Source organism: Lactuca sativa, chromosome 8, assembly GCF_002870075.4.
Source record: "Lactuca sativa cultivar Salinas chromosome 8, Lsat_Salinas_v11, whole genome shotgun sequence".
In the NCBI taxonomy this organism is placed as follows: Eukaryota; Viridiplantae; Streptophyta; class Magnoliopsida; order Asterales; family Asteraceae; genus Lactuca; species Lactuca sativa.
Window position 1 is genome coordinate 34,450,414 of NC_056630.2, and position 23,614 is coordinate 34,474,027.

The 23,614-nt window shown below is 38.5% G+C and overlaps 1 long non-coding RNA gene across 3 annotated transcripts; it reads right to left on the bottom strand.

The window, feature by feature from the left end:
• Window positions 1-1,115: 1,115 nt before the first annotated feature.
• On the bottom strand, window positions 1,116-3,912 carry LOC111892921 (uncharacterized). Of its 3 annotated transcripts, XR_006185737.2 has the most exons (7): window positions 3,562-3,912; window positions 3,209-3,282; window positions 2,962-3,048; window positions 2,432-2,644; window positions 1,983-2,061; window positions 1,385-1,484; window positions 1,116-1,300 (listed from the first exon to the last, which is right to left on the bottom strand). It is a non-coding gene; the product is annotated as an uncharacterized LOC111892921 (long non-coding RNA). The 3 variants fall into 3 exon arrangements; XR_002850737.3 differs by lacking the exon at window positions 1,116-1,300 and having other exon boundaries at window positions 1,302-1,484; XR_002850735.3 differs by lacking the exon at window positions 1,116-1,300 and having other exon boundaries at window positions 1,302-1,484; window positions 3,209-3,375.
• Between the last annotated feature and the right edge of the window lie 19,702 nt (window positions 3,913-23,614).

Here is a 23,614-nt window from a genome sequence, read left to right on the forward strand (position 1 = left end):
GATGCGGTGGCGCTAGATAATTTCATTCGGACGTCAGTTTTCATCAGACAATTAGTTTCATTTTCGTGTTAGTTTATTTCAATCTTTTAGCGTATTCTTTTGTGTCATATAGTTTCTTTCAACGAATAGTTTCTAGTTAGGTACGTAGATGCAAGAGCGGAATGATTTTTATCCAGTGTTATCTATTTCTATGGTTTTTATTTTACACATAATTGCTAGGGATGTGTATAAAGCTAATAAAAAAAATAAAAAAACTGATATGTTTTTGAAAACGGACGATGATGGTTTTTTTTCAAGCATATTGTTTCCAATAATGTCTTTTTGAACGATACCAATTATTTTGCATCACATTTTAAACATTATAATATACACTCGGGTACCCATACAATACGACAGATGATGGATACAATGGCACTGGAAAGATTCTTTTCATAAACAGTTCCTTTTATTGGTTATTTTTAAAAAAATATAAGGATAAAATGCTAATTAATTTGATTTTAATTAGTTGTATTTGTTAAGTATTTTACAAAAAACACAAATCAATAAGTTAAATTGTTTATCGAAATGTAATAAAAGTTAAAGCAAATAAAGATTTTTTAGTTATTTATTAGCAACAAGTTATATAAATAGGTCGTAAATCATGATTGTGAAATTGATATCAATTTATTAGCAACAGGTTATTATTATTATTATTATTATTATTATTATTATTATTATTATTATTATTATTATTATTATTATTATTATTATTGCTTTTATAATGTGAACACGCATGAGCTCCCCATATATGGTTTTTAAATATCAATTTTCTTCCTTTTAAAAAAAATAATAACTGATATAAGATAATTCTTCATTTAAAAATTATACAAATCAAATTTTATCTTTTAAATTATATGGAATCTTTCCTACATCTAAAAAAAATTAAATTGTTTATTCTATGTAAATTCAAAAATTCATAAGGCATATTTAATGTGAAATATATCAAATTTCCTAAGTTTCTATATTTAATTGTTTTTTATCATTTTTATATATGTATGTTTCCTTAATTCGCGGTATCCTGTCAAGTTTGCAATAGAGTTTGAGGAATTTTGGTTTCAATTTAATGCCCTTTAGGATTTAAAAAGTTTATGCATTTTGTATTCTTAAATGATTATAAAATCACAACAAACCTTAAAAATAAAGAAATATTTTAGTATCACTGAAGCTCTGAAAGAATAAATATATACAATGACATTAATGCCAACAGAATCATGAATTCCCAGCACAATAAGATTGACTTGCCCAGCATCAGAAGAAGAAGCTAAAACCAAAAAAATGACATATGTCAGCCAAATTAAAAGCCAAAAAATATGAATGTGCGTACATTGTCATTACTGCATTCAACCTGTTATATTACATTCATTCTATTTTTCTTTTATTTTTATTTATTTCTTTCCTCTCTCGCCATTTTTTCTTGAAATCATCAGTTGTCGTCTTGTGGTTATCTGCAAGTTAATATTTACATATCAACATATCTATATCTTGATGTTAATAGGCAAATATTCTTGATGTGATATCATGAATTGTGATTTAAAGGCTTCGAACAAATAAGGATAAAAGGAAGCCATGTATAACAATTTACAAACTTAGACAGATAAGTATAAAGTGAAGTCCTCTATCTCTAAGCCTCTTTAGTCCTTTGTCATCTAGATCATCACACTATTAAAAGGACAAATAAACCCTTATCTCCTTTATAGGGATTCAAAAAGTCAAAAATATTCATTTTGGACGATCTGCAATTGGGGGAAATGATCATAAAGTGTGAGAGTTTTGGGTTAACCACCCGAAGCCATGGTTTATGACTTTACCATTTACACCCGTTATTCATTGACCTAAGCAGAAAAGTATGTGAACTTGGAAAAACAAAAATCTTTCATTTACATGAACACAAAACAACTTCAAAACCAAGATGTCTCTTAATAGAACTTGGCATGGATCTTTACCTTGCAAAGAGATGAACCATCAAACCAATGTAAAATCTACCATGACCAAGTCCATCATGCTATTAGAGAATTCAAATTTCTGTGAAAAATAGAAACATAGATATGCTCAATTTTTTTTTTACAAATATAGTTATGTAACAATAAATGGTTCCGTAATATAGTGAAAATAGTAGTACTTTCCAAAAATCAGAAGTCCATCTGGATCCTTTTGGGAACCAGGAACCAAATTAAAAGGATTTTCATTTTGAATCTAATTTGGTTTTCTTAAGATATATTTTTCAATAAAATGGATCATTGTGAGATAAAAGTTATAAGGGTAAATCTGGTAAGAAAGAGTACACTAAATTGTGAATGTGAGGGTGAAATTGTCATAATTAATCAAATACTTGATTCTAACTTGTTTATCAACAGCATGGGCATAAATGATTCCCCAAATCGGTTGGACCTACATTTAAATTCTCAAAAGTGCCAGCAATCTTTTGAATCAATGGTGTACCTGTAGCTCAAGAAAACTCAAAAAAATCTCGTTTTTCTTATTTACAAACAATAAATCACTAAAAAACAATAAGTTGAAGAAAATTCAAGTAATGGAAAGAACAAACCCATCAGCTCCTGTCATTCCAAATAATCAAAGCAGATATGCAATAGAAACCTAAACACCACTGATAAAAACATATAAACACAAAATTAGGAGAATATTAACATGTTATTCTTGCCAATTTGTTAAAAACCTTCACATGAAGTAAAAGTAGCCATCTTAGTGTTTTGTTAGGTGAGTACTGGAAAACAGATTCAATGAACGGTCAATTGTAATGAAATTTTATTTGAATATCCTCCCAATCATGTCATCACAATTAGGTTGTAATGCTTCAGAATTGATGTAGATATTAGAAATTGAAAAAATAAACACAATAAACATAATCATAACCTAAACCCGAATTTCAAAAATCCATACTTTTGACGTGAATATAAAGTTTACCAGAGAGAGGACATTTGTCGATGGTGGTAAGGTGTTTGAGTGACCAGAAAGAGATAGAGAGCTGATGCTCAATGTAAGTATGTGTTCCTGATTCAATAGTTTAGGGAGATAAGAAAACACACACACATAGATAAGCAGTTATGGTGTGATTATGGTGGTGAGGATGAAGGAGGCAAATTGTAGACTTAATGAATAATACATATAAAAAATTAAAAACATGATTATTAAGAGAAAAAAAAAGACAAACCTGGTGAATTAGAAGGTACTTTGAACCTGGTTGGGATGATTCAGCTGATTTCTCCACCAATCACACTTTCAACTCTAAAAAAATCACAAAGTGAAATCAGAAACAGATATCAACATAGATGGAAGAAGATTAACCTTTTAAGTGGATCGAGAGTAAAAGCGATGGAACTGCAATGAGAACAGGGTTTCTTTCTCTGTCATTTAACGACCACACATATAGAAAAGAAGAATAGGGTTCTCGTGTCGCTTCTCCAATGAGAAATGTCGACACTTGTGCAAGAATCCAAAAATTGAGACAAAACTTAAAAAATATCAACTTAGGTCTAGTAAACATAAATTGATTAGGGCTCTTACCTTGTACTACCGAACATGGCATCGTTGTCGATATTTCAACCAGAACCACCTGGAGTGACGTATAGGATGATGTTGGAGTGGCATGGCGGCGCTAGAGTGGGTGTCGCTGACTTGGTTTTGGTGGCGCTTAGTGGCGGTCGTGGTAACGGTGGTGGGTTGCGCTTAATGGTGTGGAGATGGAGTCAGGGAGAGAGTTGAGGGGTAGGAGAAGAAACAGGTGGTCATATTGAAGGGTGTGCGAGAACCCAGTTCGTCGTGAATGCGAAAGTACAAAGGAGAGAGGCGGAGGTATAGCACTATAGGGCAGAGGAAATGGCAACATAGTGGGGGAGTTTGGGTTCAGTATGATTTTTGCCGAGATATTTGGATTATATAGGATTCAATACGACTCCATCTAGGGGGCTAGGTCAAAAGTTTTAGTGAAATAAGGAAATTTATGCACTTGAGTAGTTGTATTATATGCTTAATCATTTGAATGATTTAAATTATACTATTATTATATTGATGGTAAGTTGTACATAAAGCTTAACAATTTGAATAAATAATATTATTATATTCAATTTATTTTTAGAAATAGTAGGATTTCTTTTATAAGATTGTAACGATATATATATATATATATATATATATATATATATATATATATATATATATATATATATATATATATATATATATATGGGCGGAGCCACATGAGAGCCAAGGGTGGCCCAGGCCCACCCTTAAATTCTTAATTTTCTTTTTTTTTAAGCATGAGTTCATATACATCGTTTTATGCAATCATAAACGTAAAAGAGCTCAATTGTTACAAGCATCACATCGGCCTCCAATATACCTATGTTCGAACCCAATTGTTAATAATTTTTTGAACATTGGATGCATTTAACTCAACGTCGTCATTTAAATCATAATTTCAACTTATAGTTGTAGCCACCTATTTATACACTCATTTTCACAATTTAACTCATCTTCTAATTTCATTTTCACAATTTAACTCACCTAGAAATTTATTTTTTTATTTTAATTAATTTAGTTACGTTTTTAGCTTTGTCATGTTACAACTCATTCCCTTGAATTTATTTTGTTTATATAAAAAAAATATATTTAAAGAGGATCAATTTTAGTTTTCACATAGGACCTTCAAAATTAACGATCGATCTCTCTCTCTCTCTCTCTCTCTCTCTCTCTCTATATATATATATATATATATATATATATATATATATATATATATATATATGAGTGTGTGTGTTTTCTAACTAATTTATGAGGAACACCCTAAATTTTTTTTTGACTCCGCCCCTATATATATATATATATATATATATATATATATATATATATATATATATATATATATATATATTGGATAAAGAATTAATATATTGATTAAAAGAAGTCTACACATCTATTCCACATATGAATTGATTAAAAAATTAATATATTTCATTTGTATATCTTTCACAGGTTAATAATATTAAACAAGTGCAAAACCTAATGCAAAAACTAAATTATTTGAAAATTTTATTATTATCTAATTTCTTTCTAATAATAACTAGAAAGGTTACCCCCGTTATACGGGGGCCAGAAGCTTTCAATATTGTTTCCGAATCGATAAATATGACTGACGTAGAAAGTGCAAGGATGAAAAACCCGGAGTTTGCCCCGGACCGTTTTTTTCATGTTTTTATGAAAAAATGTAAAAGTTTTGACTGCAAGGATCAGAAGTTTCAAAACAGTTAAAGAATTAAAGGGGTAGGAATTAACAAATTTTTAGAAAAGGGATCAAAGTTGTCAAACCGTTAAAGTTTTGTTGTCAAACTTTAAATATTAAAAGGTTCCTAAAAAGTGTGAAAGTATTGATTGCAAGGACCAAAAATCTCAAAATAGGTAAAGAATGAGGAGCAAAGTGCAGGGACCATTTCTGCCAAAAAAATGTCAAGTTTACTATTCCTAAGCTTCATATCTTTAATATATATATATATATATATATATATATATATATATATATATATATATATATATACACACATTCTAAATTGGTTAATAATGTTAAACAAGTGTAAAAACTAAATTATATCCTAAATTAACTAAACTTCAGTACTTACATAACATATTTTACTTCTACTTGTAATATTATGTCTTTAACTTTAAACATATTATATTTAACTTATTAGTTTGATATGCTGTTAATTCCCTAAAACTATTTTTTTAATAATTATAACGTTAATGTGTTAACTTAAATCAAAATTTTAATTAAGCTTAATAGAAAATTCAAAGACCATTTTGTAAATAGCTTAAAGTTATAAATTATAGTGTTAAATGCAAAACCTAAACTATAATCCCAAATTAACTAAAAAAATTCTTAAACTATTTTTAGAATAATTAAGAGTTTCAAAATAACTATCTTAAAAATAACTTACAACATCAATAGTTAAAAGTAATATTATATATAAAGATTATATTGTTACATTTTAGAAAAAAAAAACAATGTTTGATGTTTAAATAATTACAATAATATAAATTAAAATGTTAAGCAAAATAATATTTTTAACAATTAATTAATATAACAAGTGTTAGTATCATTAAACCATATATTATATTTACTTATATTCATAAGTAACCACTGGGTAGAGGCTATTGAGATAGTTATGATTATATAGTTTTAAAAGATATCTACATTATCATATAATTCAAAATAAATAATGTTTTATATTAGCTTAGTATAAGAATTATTATATCAAAGTTAACAACAATGTCATTGTTATATTTAAAAATATATAATTGTTAAGAATTCAATTATTTAGTTGTATTCTACGCAACGCGTGGGTATTCGCATAGTTGCAAATATATTTTGAAAGACCTAATGTGGATGGTTTAAAAGCCCTCCGATGCACAGTTAAATTGTGATATTGATTAATGCATTAATGTCTCGATTTTTTTTGTCTCTTTTGATAATAAAATTGTAGAATCACTTTTGCACTCGAATAATTTCATTTGTACATGCTTTCACAACATGTATTCATAGTTTAATACAATCATTTATATTTTAACATAAAATACATACATAATTCACAACTTAACACTAGCCTTGTCGAAAATAGCCGATACCCGAATTACCCGCCCGATTTTTTCGGTATCGGGTAAAAAATTTCGAGTAATCGGGTAACCCGGTTTTTTTTAAGTCAGGTAAAGGGTACGTTTTTTGGGTTTCGGGTATACCCAAATTACCCGAACTTTTTTTTTTTTTTTGTAGAACTTGTACTATGTAGCAGGTATTTGATCACGCTTAAACTAACTATCATTATTGTAAAACATGAATCTTTTTTATTATGACAATATGACACTAAAAATATTAAAAGTAATTGTTTATATATCATCATGTTCTTTAAAACTGTTTTCTAGATTATAATTTTTATTGTAACTGACAAACTCATTATTTTGACGAAACTTCAGAAAATGGCAAAACTTATGGCTACAATTATCTTAAACATTTAAAACTTTTAAGTTAAGATATTTAAGTATTTATTTTTTTAACATCTTATTAGATTAGATTAAGTTGTTAAAAAATTACTTGATATATCAGGTATTATTGACTAAAAAATCTCAATGTTCAAAGTTTGAGTAACTTCGTTTATGTTTTGTTTGTTTATATAAACAAGAATAATAAAGCAAGACGTATTTATTTCATTAAATATATTTTCAGGTGAAATTCAAAATAAAAAATTATATATTTCGGGTAATACCCGAATTACCCAAACCCGACCCGATACTCGAATTACCCGAATTTAATTTGGGTCGGGTAACGGGTATTATTATTAACATGAAAAACTCGAATTACCCGAAACCCGAAAAAATTACCCGATCAACACTCCTACTTAATACCATATATCTATAAATTAATACAATTCATTCATAGTTTAATAAACAAAATTCACAACTTTAAACAATACATTCATATATTATTACACAACATTCATGAGTTCAAATAGAATATTAACATATTATTATAGAATTTTCATAAGGTCAATTAAACCTTTCACGGTATTTTTTAGTGTTGTAAAAGTCTCGATTAGTCACTAAGCGCTACCTGACCTACTACAAAGCATCTAACAATTAAATCACGCCTAGACAATGAGTGAAACTATACAAGTTATTGAAATTTTAACATTTTAAAAAAAGTTATATCTCAGTAGAAACTATTTGATGCTTGATTAGTGTTGCATAAATCATATTAACCTATTTTTATGATATTAGTGATATTTACCAAAAGCATTTATGATATTAATCACATATATTTTTCTCTTAAATTTCACAAATTACCAATTTAGAGTCGCCAACTAATCCCTGACTAAGGCGACAAATCCCTAGTTGTTAGTCGGCCGACTTCGTACCGTCAAGCGGTTTTTACAACCTTAATTACGAAATTCACAGCTTAATACCTAAAAAAGTATATGTAGTTCACAGTTTAATAAACACATTCACATCTCATTCACATGTTAAAACTTACATCTGATGGTATTTGGAATGTGCTGTTAGATAACAGATACGGTGGTGTTAGGTAGCAACAATTATGGTGGACTCTCGTTGGAACTTTACCGATCTCGCTGGAGCTTGCAGATCTGGATGGCGATAGTGACGAAAATCATAGACCTAAATTAGAGCTCACAGAAGTGTATGCCAATGGTGACGAACCCTAGAATCCTCCTGAAACCGTCCAAGGCTTCTAGGGAGGTTCTAGAGCGCCTCTTGTTCAACTTTTGAACAATTACACTTTAGTCCCTGTACTTTTAATTAATTTTGTTAATCCCAAAATTAATTCCAATTAATTTCTGATTAATTATTAATTAAATATTACTATTCCTAATTAATATATTATTCTAATAATATATTAACAAATAATTTTTTTCAATTTATTAATCAAATAATAAATCAAACTCTCTCTCTAAAAAATCATCTTGTCCAATTGCTAGGTTTGAGGGCAACCCAAAAGGACTATGCTACTATCAATTCAAGTTTATACGAATTATAGTTATGAGCTTAGACACCCAATCTAACACATACCTCGCACGGAACAACTTCAAGAATTGCTCCCAAGTCACCGCAACCCTCTGTTTAGGAGTATAAGAACCAGTCACCAACCTCCACCAATCCCTTGCCCTAACCTGAGAAAGTTCAGGGCGCACTTGACCTTCTGGTCATCCGAACATGAACACGTGAAGAAAAAACCCTCCACATCAGACAACCATCTCATCACCACAATCTGGTCCTTGATCCCATCAAACTCCGGAGGCTTCATATTGTCGAAGTCTCAATATTGAAAAGCTCTCTCTCCTGGAACCCCTAATGACAGCAACAACAGCGGTAGTTGTAGCAACAACAACCTCAGAAAGTGCAGCATAACGGTCATCAAATAGCTCAATCATGGCGGTCTTGACCAACCCAAACAACTCTAGAGTAGCCTCCCTTATCGCCTTGGTCGCTCCTGCAGCAATGATCCCACGGATCTCCTCCTCACTTTGACCTGCTCTCCCAGTGTCGTCAGCTCCTAATCATGAACCTTCAATAGCCGTCATACTAAAAATATACCAAGGAAAGATCAGACATTACAAAATAGTGATCCACACACCAGACCTTACTCTTATTAGTGATGGGTTTTGAGCACTATAACATCCCAATAGTGCACATACAACCCTAATGCTTTGGATCTAAGTTTTCTCAAGTTATACATGGAATTTCATTTTATCCAAAGCATATACCTTAGCTAGCATGCAATTGGAGATATACAACATAAAAACTAATAGATGAATACCTCTTAGTTGTAGCTTGTAGTTCTTGGCCTTTCAAGAGCTTAGTACCTCAAGTGTGATACTTATAATAAGTTACAAACACCAAAAGCAAATTGAGTGTAACGACCCAATTTTGACGTCCAAAAATTTCGTTTATAAAACATTACGTAGAAAACATTAATAATTAAAACATTGTTTAATTAAACCATTTCACATCGAAAACCAAATTGAAATCCACAACATTTGATCAACCAAACTATCAGAGTATCAATCCCAGAAAAAACTCGTAACTGTGGAAACAAGAGAGTGTGTGTGACATGCTGCTACCGCGCCGGCTCCTTTCCCCTAGCTGAGGAGGTACCTGAAACCAAAACTGAAAAACGTAAGCACAAAGCTTAGTGAGTTCCCCCACTGTACCTCATACCATATAACCACATAACATACATAAATTGTCAAGCATATCTGGGTGCCCGACCTACCCCTTCGGTCCTCTCGACCGGACGTTGCCTAGCATACCTGGGTGCTAGCCTCCCCTTCGGTCCTCTCGACCAGATACTACCTAGCATATCGGGGTGTTGGCCTCCCCCTCGGTCCTCTCGACCGGATACTGGGGAACTATTCCTCCCCCTCTACTACTACCACATAACATGTATCACAATATCAGAATCTATCTAGTATGACTGGGTATGACCACCCCTTCGGCCCTATCGACCCGATATCTTGGGGACTATCTCCCCCTACTGTCACTGGCATATAACATCATCTCATACTAGCACATAAACACAACACAGGTAGTAGTAGTAATCCCTAGATGAATATCACAAAGACAATCATCTACATACAACTTCTACTGGTGAGCCGGCATTGTGGCCGTAGGCCCACCGCTACTAGAAGGTAACTCACCTCGAAGTAGCTGCTGATCTGGTCGGGAACTGATTGCCTACTGCTGCTCCGGAAATCCTTCGGCTGCAATTCCTACAACATACTCAATCAATTTCTGCTAACTTTCCTTTGGGTAAAATGACCATTTTACCCCTGATCATGTCATAAGTCAAAGTCAGAGTCAACTTTCAATTGACCCGACTCGCCGAGTTGGCTCTCCAACTCGCCGAGTCCCTATCCAATCGATTGTCCTGGATCTCGTCCCTACTCGTCGAGTTAGGCGTTGACTTGACGAGTTCTTCTTCTAAACTGAGGTTCACGTCCTTCATCCTACTCGCCGAGTTGTATGAACAACTCGCCGAGTTCATCTTCATCTGAAGAACACTTTATGATGTGACTCGTCGAGTTGTATGAACAACTTGTCGAGTCTGTTCTTTATCTAAGGAGATTGCCTTGAACTCGCCGAGTCGGGGCATGGACTCGCCGAGTTCCTCCATGGATGAGTTTGGCTTCCAACTCACTGAGTCACACCCCATGACTCACTACTCGCACTCGACACAACGAAAAGGGGACAACTCGGAGACTCGCGAGCAGACTCGCCGAGTCGGATGAACGACTCGCCGAGTCGTCGCCATGCAATCACTATATACGCAATTTTGCTCGATTCCAGTCTATGCCATTCACATATCTGGGTTCCTAGAGCATGAATGACACGTAAAGTTTCCAACTTTACGTGTAGATACTCGCCAATGATGGATTTAGGGCTCAAAATGCCTCAAAAGGGTAGATCTAGGATGAACAAGCAACATGGGTCCATAAAGGCAACAGATCTGAGCTCCTGGAGCTCAATCATGCCTAGATCTAAAGGCCAATCAACTTATTACGAATTATATTGCACATACAAGCTTGGGGAAGGGCTCAAGAAAGACTTAATGGGATAATAAGCATAGAATCAGAGGGAAAACGGGTTATACCTCAAAGGAATCACTGAGAGGACACTAAGATGCTTGGCTTCCTTCCATTCCTCTTGATCTACTCCACTTCCTTCTCAAATCCTTCAAGAACACACAAGAATGCTTCAAACTCTCAAGGAAATAAGCTTTGAATGAGGGTTGGGGGCTCTGAGGGTGAATGGGGCTGGCTTGGGGCGGAAATGAGAGATTAAATAGGGTGCAAACCCTTGGAAATTAGGGTTTCATCGGACAGCGCGGACTCGCTGAGTCCATAATATGGACTCGCCGAGTCGCCAACTTAACCGCGTCCCAAGTCTCGTCTCTACTCGGCGAGTCGAGCCTCCAACTCGTCGAGTCCAAGGCCAAAATACAAAAATACTTAGATAAATCTTGCATACCAGGAACCAGGTGCTACAAATCTCCCCTACTTATTTTAGACTTCGTCCTCGAAGTCTGCTGCTCGATCCTGAAACAGATCGGGGTAATGCTCCATCATCTCCTCCACCGGCTCCCAAGTCAACTCCGATCCCTTCCGGTGCTGCCATTGCACCTTCACGAGTTCCACTCGTTTGTTCCTCAAATCCTTCGACTTCCTGTCGAGGATTGTGACTGGGCGCTCAATGTAATTTAGGCTGTCATCAACCTGTATGTCCTCCAACGGCACTACTGCTGAAACGTCCACTAGGCACTTCCACAACTAAGAAACATGGAAAGTGCTGTGGATCTGGCTGAGCTCGACTGGCAGATCCAGCCTATACGCCACCTTGTCCACTTGGTCTACAACTCTGAACGGTCCGATGAATCTCGGGCCCAACTTGCCCCGCTTCCTGAATCGAATGACACCTTTCCAAGGCGACACCTTCAGGAGAACCATATCCCCGACTTGGAACTCCAAGTCGGATCGACGCTTGTCGGCGTAACTCTTCTGTCGACTCTGAGCAGTCTGAAGCCTACTCTGAACCTGCTGGATCCTCTCGGTCGTCTTGAACACCACTTCGGTGCTCCCCATGACTCTCTGGCCAACTTCACCCCAGCATATCGGGGTCCTGCACCTCCGTCCGTACAACATCTCGAATGGAGGGCGGTCGATACTCGCATGGTAGCTGTTATTGTAGGAGAACTCGGCCAAGGGAAGATAGGTATCCCAGCTACCACCGAAATCCAACACGCATGCCCGCAACATGTCTTCCAGAGTCTGGATGGTCCGCTCACTCTGACCATCCGTCTGCGGGTGAAAGGCGGTGCTAAAATGCAAACGGCTGTCCAACTCGTCATGAAATCTCTTCCAAAACCTGGGAGTAAAACGCACATCCCTGTCCGAAATAACCGATACTAGCACCCCATGCCGCGCCACGATCTCCCTGATATAGATGTCGGCCAATTTCTCGGCCGATATGCTCTCCTGGATCGGGATAAAGTGAGCACTCTTGGTCAATCGATCCACGATGACCCAAATCAAATCCACTCCATGCGCGGTCCTGGGAAGCTTCGTGATAAAATCCATCGTGATATCTTCCCATTTCCACAGTGGAATATCCAATGGCTGCATCTTGCCATGTGGTCTCTGATGTTCGGCCTTGACCTTCCTGCAGGTCAAGCACCGCTCAACGTACCATGCCACATCTTCGTCGCCCCAGGATGAATAGAGAATCGGGACTTGTGCGCCTCCTCCATCGAGATCTGGCGCACGCCTCCGTGATACGGCACCCACACCCTACGGTGTAGTGTCAATAGCCCTCGGCTATCATAATCGAAGAATGACACCTCGCGCAACCAAAACTCACACTTGGAGAACTTGGCATACAAGTTCTCCCTCCTCAGGGTCTCCAACACCTCTCTCAGATGCTCCTCATGCTCCTCCTGAGTCTTGGAATAAACCAAGATGTCATCGATAAAGACTATCACAGACCGATCCAGCATCGGTCTGCATACGCGGTTCATGAGGTCCATGAACGCGGCAGGAGCATTGGTGAGCCCAAACGGCATCACCACGAACTCATAGTGGCCATAGCGCTTCCGAAACGCGGTCTTCTGTGTATCCTCCTCCCTAACCCTCATCTGATGGTATCCCGAACGCAAATCGATCTTGGAAAACCAAGACGCACCCTGAAGCTGGTCAAAGAGATCATCAATCCTCGGGAGTGGGTAACGTTTCTTCACCGTTACCTTATTCAGCTCCCGATAGTCTATGCACATCCGGTGCAACCCATCCTGCTTCTTCACAAACAGGATCGAGGCTCCCCAGGGTGAACTACTCGGACGAATAAATCCCTTGCCTAGCAGCTCCTGCAGCTGCGTAGACAACTCCTGCATCTCGGGAGGAGCCAACCGATACGGTGCCTTGGCTATCGGAGCCGCACCAGGAACGAGGTCAATCCTGAACTCCACCTGTCGCTCCGGAGGTATCCCAGGAAGCTCCTCTGGAAAAACATCTGTGAAATCCCGCACCACCGGAACCTCGCTCACTGTCGCCTTACCCGCCTCCCGGGTGTCCATCACGTACACGACATATCCTGCGCATCCCTGCTGAAGGTAACGCCTAGCCCTCGCCGCTGAACATACAGTGGGTCCGTGATGTGGCCTCTCGCCATGAATCACTAACTCTCCCCCACTTGGGGTCCTGACTCGCACTAGCTGCTGCGCGCAATCTATCACTGCCCCATTAGGGCTCAACCAATCCATGCCTATAATCACCTTGTTCCCACGCAGCGGAATGGGAACCAGGTCTACTAAGTAGCGCTCCTCAAACAAACGCATTATGCAATACCGAAACACCATCGATGCTCGCACCGATCGATCATCAGCAATCTCTACCTCCAAAGGGCAATCCAACATGCCCGAAGACTCAGTGAACTTCTTGCTAAGCGCAAGAGAAACAAACAATCGGGTAGCACCCGAGTCGAACAACACCTGAACTGGGATACCGTTCATATGGAACGATCCTAAAACATATATATATATATATATATATATATATATATATATATATATATATATATATATATATATATATACCGAGCACATATCAATATCATAACATCATAAAAAAAGAATAGAGGGAAAGAATCATACCCGTCACCACATCGGGTGCGGCGCGTGCCTCCTCGGTAGTCAGCTGAAATGCCCGGCTCCTCACCACCGTAGCCTCTACCTTGCCCTGTCGGCCATCCGTGATCCGCAAGGTCGCTGGAGCTGGCGCCTTCATCGGCGCTGAAACTGTCAACTGGGGGCAATTGGCCTTCTTGTGGCCCCTCTGGTTGCAGTGGAAACACAACAGCTCAGACGTCTGAATAACTGCTGTCGGAGCAGTGCAATCCCTGCTAAAGTGCCCAGACTTGCCGCACTTGTAGCAGCCTGATGATCCCAACCTGCATGCCCCCTCGTGCGTCTTGCCGCATTTCCTGCAGCGTCCCCATCCCTGTTGGCCTTTCGGCCCCACATATGATCCCTTGGGCTTCTTCCCCGAAGCCTCTCCTGACTGACCCTCTTCTGCCTTCCGTTTCCGGATGTGCTCCAAGTCTATCTCCCTCTCCTTTGCCCTGGCAATCATGGAGTCCAAGGTAGGACAAGCTGAAAAACTAACGTGCTCCCGGATATAGCCCGGAGCATGTCATGATAGCGGGTCCTCCTCATGTCCTCATCGCCTGCATACTGGGGCACCAACAGTGCCCTCTCTTGGAACTTGGTGGTGATCTCCGCCACAGTCTCTGTCGTCTGTCTCATGTCCAAAAACTCCCTGGCCAGCTGCTGAAGCTCGACAGCGGGCGCAAACTCTGCCCTGAACCTGGTCACAAAGTCCGACCAGGTCATAGCCTCGATAGCTGAGGCTCCCAACGAGTCACCCACTGACTCCCACCAATCTCGAGCTCGGTCTCACAAACACCCTACTGCATACCTCACCTTCGACCCCTCGGGGCAGAAGCTAGTCAGCTGTGCAGACTCGATGTCCGCAATCCATCGCCTAGCAGCAATGGGGTCTTTCACCCCGTGGAAATCCGGCGCACCACTGCCCCTGAAGTCCTTAAAGGACAGCGTGCGAGATCCTGACTGGCCAGATGCCATGTCACTCCTGAACGCCCTGAGGCGATCCTCCATCAACTCGATGATCCCTTCCTTGATCAACCCGAAGATAATCGGGGTCGACTCAAGGATACCCCTGGTGATCTCTGACGCGATGAACTCGCGTAGTCCCTCATCTACCGGCTCGGAACCTGATCCCGAACCTGACCCCTCTCCTGAACTGTCATCTATCGGCCTCGATCGAAGTACCACCATTCTGCAATACATACATAACAATTATTAGCAATACTAATACTTCTTGAGGGATCACATCTACTACAAGTTTCCTGGTCTCATCTTGGCCTTTCCTTGGTTCGGGTACGGATCCTCTGCTTTCAGTAGTACGGGCCCATACTACCTTCCACATCTATCCGTACCTTCTTCAAGTACTACCTCGACTCCACCAGGTCCCTTTCACTATTTCTGTCCTCTGCTATACTCATCCTAGGCTTGCCCTAGGGAAATCTCTGACTCTACTCCATCCAGTCCTCAGCTGCTGCAGGCCTCCTTGTAATGCCAATTAGCCATTACCTGAATACCATCATATGTGATGAGGCTCAGATAATCCTTCGAGTAACAGACTCATCCCTACAACGGTTGGACTCAAACAAGAGTTGCGCAATAGGATCAAATCCAGCACTCTAAGATTATTCAACCCTGTTCACATGTGACGTGACGTATTCACCTAATGGCTAACTCCCATTATTCGAAGTCCCACAAAGCACGAAGCAAGCAGCATTCAGATAAGGGTAACAATCTCAATCAACTCTATCTGCTTACAAGAACTTGTACTAGCATACAATGTTAAGTTCATACTATCAGGCATAACCTAATCAGGCTATCCTACTTGTTGTCTACTCAACACTAGCATGCAATTTTCATACATAGAAGCACATAAAGCAGGCACATAAGGCATCACTCCTAGATCCTTAGTCCTAATCTAGCATGTTGTTCTACAAAAGCTGATAAACATAACATAAACTTGTATGGGTACTTTGGGGAATACTTACTTGAGCTTGGCCGGTCGCACACATCACACACTTAGTTCTTTCTCAAAACTCATTTCTCAATTTTTTTTGAAAACATTTTCTTTTAGAAAATCTTTTAATCCCTCTATTTGAGTTTAGACACCCCCGAAGGTGTGTCCGAATCCCTCAAACCAGAGCTCTGATACCAACTTGTTGTTGGAATAGTGTCTAAGGCTGCAACTATATTAGGCAAGTATTTGACCCAGTTGTGCATGGTCCTTTTGGGTTGCCTTCACCATAGCAACTTGATAGGATGATTTATTAAGAGAGAGTAAATATTATTAATATATATTATGAGAATAATATATAAAGAATAATATATTGTTATTTGATTAATATAAGTCATAGAATTAATTGGAATTAATTCGGTGACTTAAAGAGATTAATTAAATAAGAGGGTATAAACTGTCAATTGTTTGATAGTTAAACTTTAGACTGTAAATCCATATAGATATGGATTGGACGGATTCTAAGAGCTAAAGGATAGCTCAAATCGTCCAAGAGTTATCTAAGGAATGGATTTGGATAGCCTTAAGAGAAGATTATCCAATTAGGGTTTAGGTTGTAACCCTTAAGGAGTCTACAAGTATAAATAGACCCTATGGCTAAGGGAAATCGGCACTTCATCTAAAGAATAGAAACCATGGCCTATTTCCTTCCCTCTCCTCTCTCCCAAATCATCCTCCTTGCTATTTGGTGTTTGTAAGTCATTAGAGGAGTGACAATTATGACTCTAGAAGCTCCAAGACAACAAGATCAACAAGGAATTCAAAGGTATGATTCTAGATCTATTTTATCATTGTTCTTATTCCTAAATAGTCATTAGAAGTCTTGGATTCAAAGCATGTTTAATTAGAAAGCCTAGATCCAAGCATTAGGGTTTTGCATGCGCACATAGGAGAGTTCTTATGGCTAAAACCCATCAGTGGTATCAGAGCCTAGCTTGGTTTTCATTAAATTGTTGCTTAATTGTCTGAAACTAAACTGCAAAATTCGATTTTTTTGTGTTTCTGAGTCATGGACTCGGCGAGTTCCAAAGTGGACTCGGCGAGTTGGCTTGACTCGGTGAGTCCCTTTGTGCACTCGGCGAGTCCAAGCGTCAGGAATGGCCAAATTCGGGATTTCTTCATAATTATCTTATGGAAACTTACCTTAATCATATTAGATCAATCCTAATCCAATTTTTTGATATATATGACTATAATCTTGATCTAATTAAAGATATTTATCAACTAATAAAATATTTAATTTCCTTATATGATAATTAATTAATTATTTTGATTATTTTAGTAATTATCTTGAAAGAAATCTTGAATAAATCAAATATAGATAATTAAGAAATTAATTGTTAATTAAAATTATTTGTTATTTGATCCTCCATGTTTTAAATGTTTAAAACTTGTCCTCAAGTTTTGAAATTTATATTTTGTGATTAAAAGTATTAATTTAGACAATTTAAATTTCAAACCCTAGATTTTAAAAGGTTTAAAATACAACCCTATACTAATATAATATTACAAGAATAATATATATATATATATATATATATATATGTATGTATGTATGTATAACTAAATGCTAGTCTTACCGTTAGTAGGCCTCATTCACGAAGCCGATCTATAAGGTGGGTATAAGGTTGCGGCCTATAAAATGGCGCTTAATGGGTGTACACTCACATCCACCGCTTGCTTGATCGGTGGAGGGTCGTTAGCCGAACGGGTAGGATAGGGCAACCTCATCCTCTCATTAAAAGTATAATAAGTAATACAAAGTAACTACACATATTTTTAAAATTTCCCAATCTTAGTTACTTTAGGAAAAGTGAATTGATGCAATCCCATAAAATTACACTTTGCACCCTTGCTAAGAAGTTAGTGGAGCGTGTGTGGTTTACCGGCACACTAATTGGTTCTAAGCAAAGGTGGCAAAGGGTGATTCATTGTTTATCATAGTTCGGTGGAGCGTGTGTGGTTTACCGGCACATCGAATAGGTAATCGTTACAATGAAGGCACCATGTGAATTTGCATGGTAATTCACACCCGCTTTGTGATCCTCGATATCCCAGTCACAAACAAGAGGGGCATATCGAGATTTAAACATGCCATTGAATAGTTTCAATGAATCTCATCCGAACCTAGGATTTCTCAAAACATTTAGGACTAATAGTTAGGTTGTGTGGTAGAGAATTAGTGAATCGTCATTCACTTACCTTCAATTTATTTGCATGTTAGATTATGGCATCCCTTTTCTAGTATGTAAATGTTATTGTTGGATCCTAGCCCTAATTTTTCTTATTGGGTGATAATTAGGGATTCATATTCTAATCTATCTTTGTCCTTTCTATTTGTAGATGTCGAACGCAAACAACGCTGCTGCTAGTTCTTTCACGTTGATGAGCCTTTGCCAAAAGGTCACCTTCGATGGAACGTACTTTAGCGAATGGATAAGATACATTCGCACCATTGCTCGCTATGAGGATAAGGAGTATGTCCTCAATGAGAAGCTCGAGAAAATCAACCCTGAAATCGCTACTCCGGCTGAAATTACCGCTTTTAAAACTCATGAGCGAGATGCAACGAAGGTACATTGCATCATGATAGCCACCATGAACTCCGAATTCCAAAAGTCCTATGAGGACATGTACCCGTACGAGATGCATCAACACTTATTGGAGAGATACCACCAGAACGCGAGACAAGAGCGTTATGAGATTTTCACTAACATGATCTCCACTAAGATGGGTCATGGAGAATCTCTTACCGTGCACCTGCAAAAGATGCAAAGGTATGTCGACCGCCTTCGCAAGTTAAATGTTGACTTTGGGGAAGACTTGGCGATCGACATGGTGCTTCACTCTTTGCCTCCGATGTACAATCAATTTAGGATTACCTACCACATGAACAAAGAGGAGGTCACCCTAAGCAAACTCCAAGGTCTCTTGAGGGTCGCTGAGAGCAACTTCAAAGACAAGTCTGTTGCACCAACTCCCAATCCACCTGCTGCTCCTGTCTTGGCTATTGGTCAAGGAAAGGGAAAGAAGAGGAAGGCTTCGTCTAAGAACTATCGCAAGGTTAAAGCCCGAGATGGTGCCTCTTCTAGTGGGACCAAAGTTGATCCCGCGAAGCCCTGCCCTAACCCGAAGGAGGAAGAGTGCCACCACTGCCACAAGATAGGACATTGGAAGAGAAGTTGCCCAGAGTACCTGCAAGCCATCAAGGAAGGAAAGATCAAGCCATCTTTCACAGGTATATACACAATTAAATCTAATGATTCTAATCATGCTATTTCTTGGGTTCTTGATACCGGTTGTGGTTATCACATTTGTTCTAATGTGCAGGGACTAAGAAGAAGTAGGGATGTGGAGCAAGGAAGGATCAATCTAATCATGGGGAACAGAAGATTGTCGCATGTGACCAAGATTGGAGTGTATTCTTTAGTGCTTAGGAATAATTTATGTTTAGATTTGAACAATTGTTGCTATTCGCCAGAAATGGCTAGAAACATCATTTCATTTCATGGTTTATACAGACAAGGTTTTAGATTTTCTTTTAATAATGAGAATGGTTCTATTTTAGCTTATGTAAATGGTGTCTTTTACTTTGAAACTATACCATGTAATGGAATTTATGAAACTGTTATGATTATTGATAACTTAGGAAATGATGTTTTAAATATAGATTCTTCCACTAGTATGGATAAAGCATCCTTGTGGCATTGTCGTCTTGGACATGTCAACAAGAAACGCATAGCCCAACTCCAAAAGGATGGAGTGTTGGAGTCATTCAACCTTAGGGAAGATGACACGTGCGAATCTTGTTTACTTGGAAAGATGACTAAGTCACCCTTCACGAGTACGTGTGAAAGGGGTGAGGGTCTATTGGACCTAATACATACTGATGTATGTGGACCGTTTAGATCAACCACGAAGGATGGGAACCGCTTCTACGTGACCTTTACCGATGATTATAGTAGATATGGGTATATCTATTTAATCAAGCAAAAGTCAGAAACCTTTGAAAAGTTCAAAGAGTTCAAGAATGAATTGGAGAATCAATTGGGCAGGAAAATCAAGATGCTTCGATCCGATCGAGGAGGAGAGTACCTAAGTCTTGAATTCCACGATTATCTCAAGGAGTGAGGAATAGTTTCGCAAGTGACGCCTCCTAGGACACCGCAGTTGAATGGTGTGGCAGAAAGGCGTGATCGAACCTTATTGGATATCGTTCACTCTATGATGAGTCGTGCTTCACTACCTATCTCTTTTGGGGGGGTATGCCTTAGAGACTGCCGCCCATATCCTTAACCGAGTCCCTACTAAGAAGGTTGCCAAAACACCTCACGAGATGTGGACAGGGAAAGCTCCCTCGTTGGCACATATCAAGGTTTGGGGTTGCGAGGCTTTCGTAAGACGAGATACTCACGACAAGCTCGAACCTCGAAGTGAGCGATGTATTTTCATCGGCTACCCGCAGACATCCTTTGGATATCTCTTCTATAGACCGAAGGACAATGTTTTCTTTGTTGCGAGGAGAGGAGTTTTCAAAGAGCGAGAACTCATAGGCCAAGGAGACAGTGGGAGGCAAATCGAGCTTAAAGAGATTCAAGATTCGATAGATGAAGGAACCTCTACCGCTGGCACTCAACCCGAGGAGGAAACTCCGGTTGAACCGATTGACGAGTCATTACCTCTTAGACGTTCCGATAGAGTTAGAGTTCCCAGTTTTATGGTTTTTATATTACTACCGAAGGGGACACGTATATTAGTGATGGTACACTAATAAATCTTGATGAACCTAATAGCTATAAGGAAGCCATGGTAGGACCGGAGTCTGCGAAATGGAAAGAGGCAATGGATAGCGAGATCCAATCTATGTATGACAACCAAGTTTGGAATTTGGTTGATTATGTGCCCGGACGTAAGACCGTTGGGTGCAAATGGATCTTCAAGAAGAAGACAGACGTGGATGGAAACGTACACACATATAAAGCGCGATTGGTTACGAAGGGCTTTACTCAAACTCCCAGAGTTGACTATGATGAGACCTTCTCACAGTTGCGAAGATTAAATCTATTAGAGTGATGCTAGCTATTGCCGCATTTCATGATTATGAGATTTGGCAAATGGATGTCAAGACCGCTTTCCTTAACGGAAAGTTGGCTGAAGATGTTTACATGGCTCAGCCAGAGGGGTTTGTGGATCCGAAACATCCGAATAGAGTGTGTAAGCTTGAGAAGTCCATTTATGGACTTAAGCAAGCATCTCGCAGATGGAATCTTTGCTTCGATGAGAAAGTCAAAGAGTTTGGATTTGTACGAAGCGAAGATGAATCATGTGTATATGTCAAAGCCAGTGGGAGTATAGTATGCTTCCTCGTTCTATATGTCGATGACATATTACTCATAGGAAATGACATCCCGACTCTGCAGGAGGTGAAGTCCTGGCTCGGGAAGTGTTTCGCTATGAAGGACCTCGGAGAGGCTTCTTACATTTTGGGAATAAGGATAGTAAGAGAAAGAAGTAAGAGACTAATTGGACTTAGTCAGAATACTTACTTAGAGAAGGTACTAAAACGTTTTAGTATGGAAAACTCAAAGAAGGGAGAATTAGCGATACAAAGTAATGCCAAGTTGAGTAAGACTCAAAGTCCGAGTACCGAAGCTGAGATAGCAGAAATGAGCCGAGTACCATACGCTTCCGCAGTTGGCTCAATCATGTACGCTATGACTTGTACTCGCCCTGATGTAGCCTTCACTTTGAGCATGGTTAGCAGATATCAAGGGAATCCTGGCAGAGCACATTAGATTGTGGTGAAGAATATCCATAAGTACCTTCGGAGGATGAAGGAATGGTTCTTAGTCCTCGGAGGGAGTGATGACTTGAAGGTGCGAGGGTATAGTGACGCCGGCTTTCAGACCGACAGGGACAATTACCGTTCGCAGTCGGGCTGGGTCTTTACCCTAAATGGAGGAGCAGTGACATGGAAGAGTTCCAAGCAGGAAACCGTAGCTGATTCAACGTGCGAATTAGAGTACATTGCAGCGAGCGAAGCGTCGAAGGAGGCAATATGGCTGAAGAACTTCATTGGTGATCTTGGAGTTGTACCTGCCATAAAGGAGCCCATGGAGATTTTCTATGATAATGAAGGAGCAGTTGCCTTGACCAAGGAACCGAGGGATCATGGTAGATCAAGACATATCGATAGAAAATATCACTTCATCACACATCGTGTAGAAGAAGGACAACTCGTAGTGAAGAGGATATCATCAGAAGATAACCCAGTAGATCCGCTTACGAAGGGACTGAGTAGGGTTAAGCACTTGCAGCATGCTAGGAGTATTGGGCTGAAGGATGATATTAGCATAGATTAGATAGATAGTATTAGAAACGTGTAATAGATAAATGTAATTAACATTTGATGATTAAATAAAGGAGTTTTATTTATGAGTAATGTTACTGTCTTATGTTAATTGTTTAACTATTTTTCATTTTTGCATGTTTTGACTTCCAGAATAATTGAATTTATTAAGAATAATTGAATTATTCAAAATGTCCACAATCGTTCGTATGTTGGAAGTAGATATGAATGAAGATTGTCGTGAATTGGTGCGTAGATTGTCTAAATGGTATTAGACATGGCAAAAGATTGCTACGACGTTCATGAGTGCTTATGAACTGGTTTTGAGCATTGGAACAAACCCGTGCTTGCTGGAATCACCTTATGGAATATGATATAAAAGGGTGATCGCAAGACGATAATATCATATAGTCTTAAAACCTAGATATATGGTTTGTTATTTGTTAATTGATTATACATTGATAATGCGAAAACGCATCAGTAACTCGGTGTTATAAAACGCATTGTTGTGTATAGTTGGTTAATGAATAAGTAAATGCATATAAGTCGAAGTTTATCGATAACTTTTATCTAAGAAGGTAAAAGCGATATCTCAGCCGCTCGATGATTTGATTTGACTTATGTGTCAGGCCCGGTCAGAACTGAATTGATGTGTTCGATTAAGTTCTATGTCAAATAAATCAGAGATCGAGAAACCTAAATGCTTGACTAACCATTCCATAGGATTGTCAGCATGATATCTAACAGAGGACTGTACGATCCCTTATCTAAAGGACAAAATTGATTAGATCAGAGTTTGACAGCGTCTTTGAGAGCTACGATTGCAAACCGAATTGTACTTGTGCATATAGTTACTAGACTTATCCAAGTGGGAGACTGTTGGAATAGTGTCTAAGGCTGCAACTATATTAGGCAAGTATTTGACCCAGTTGTGCATGGTCCTTTTGGGTTGCCTTCACCATAGCAACTTGATAGGATGATTTAT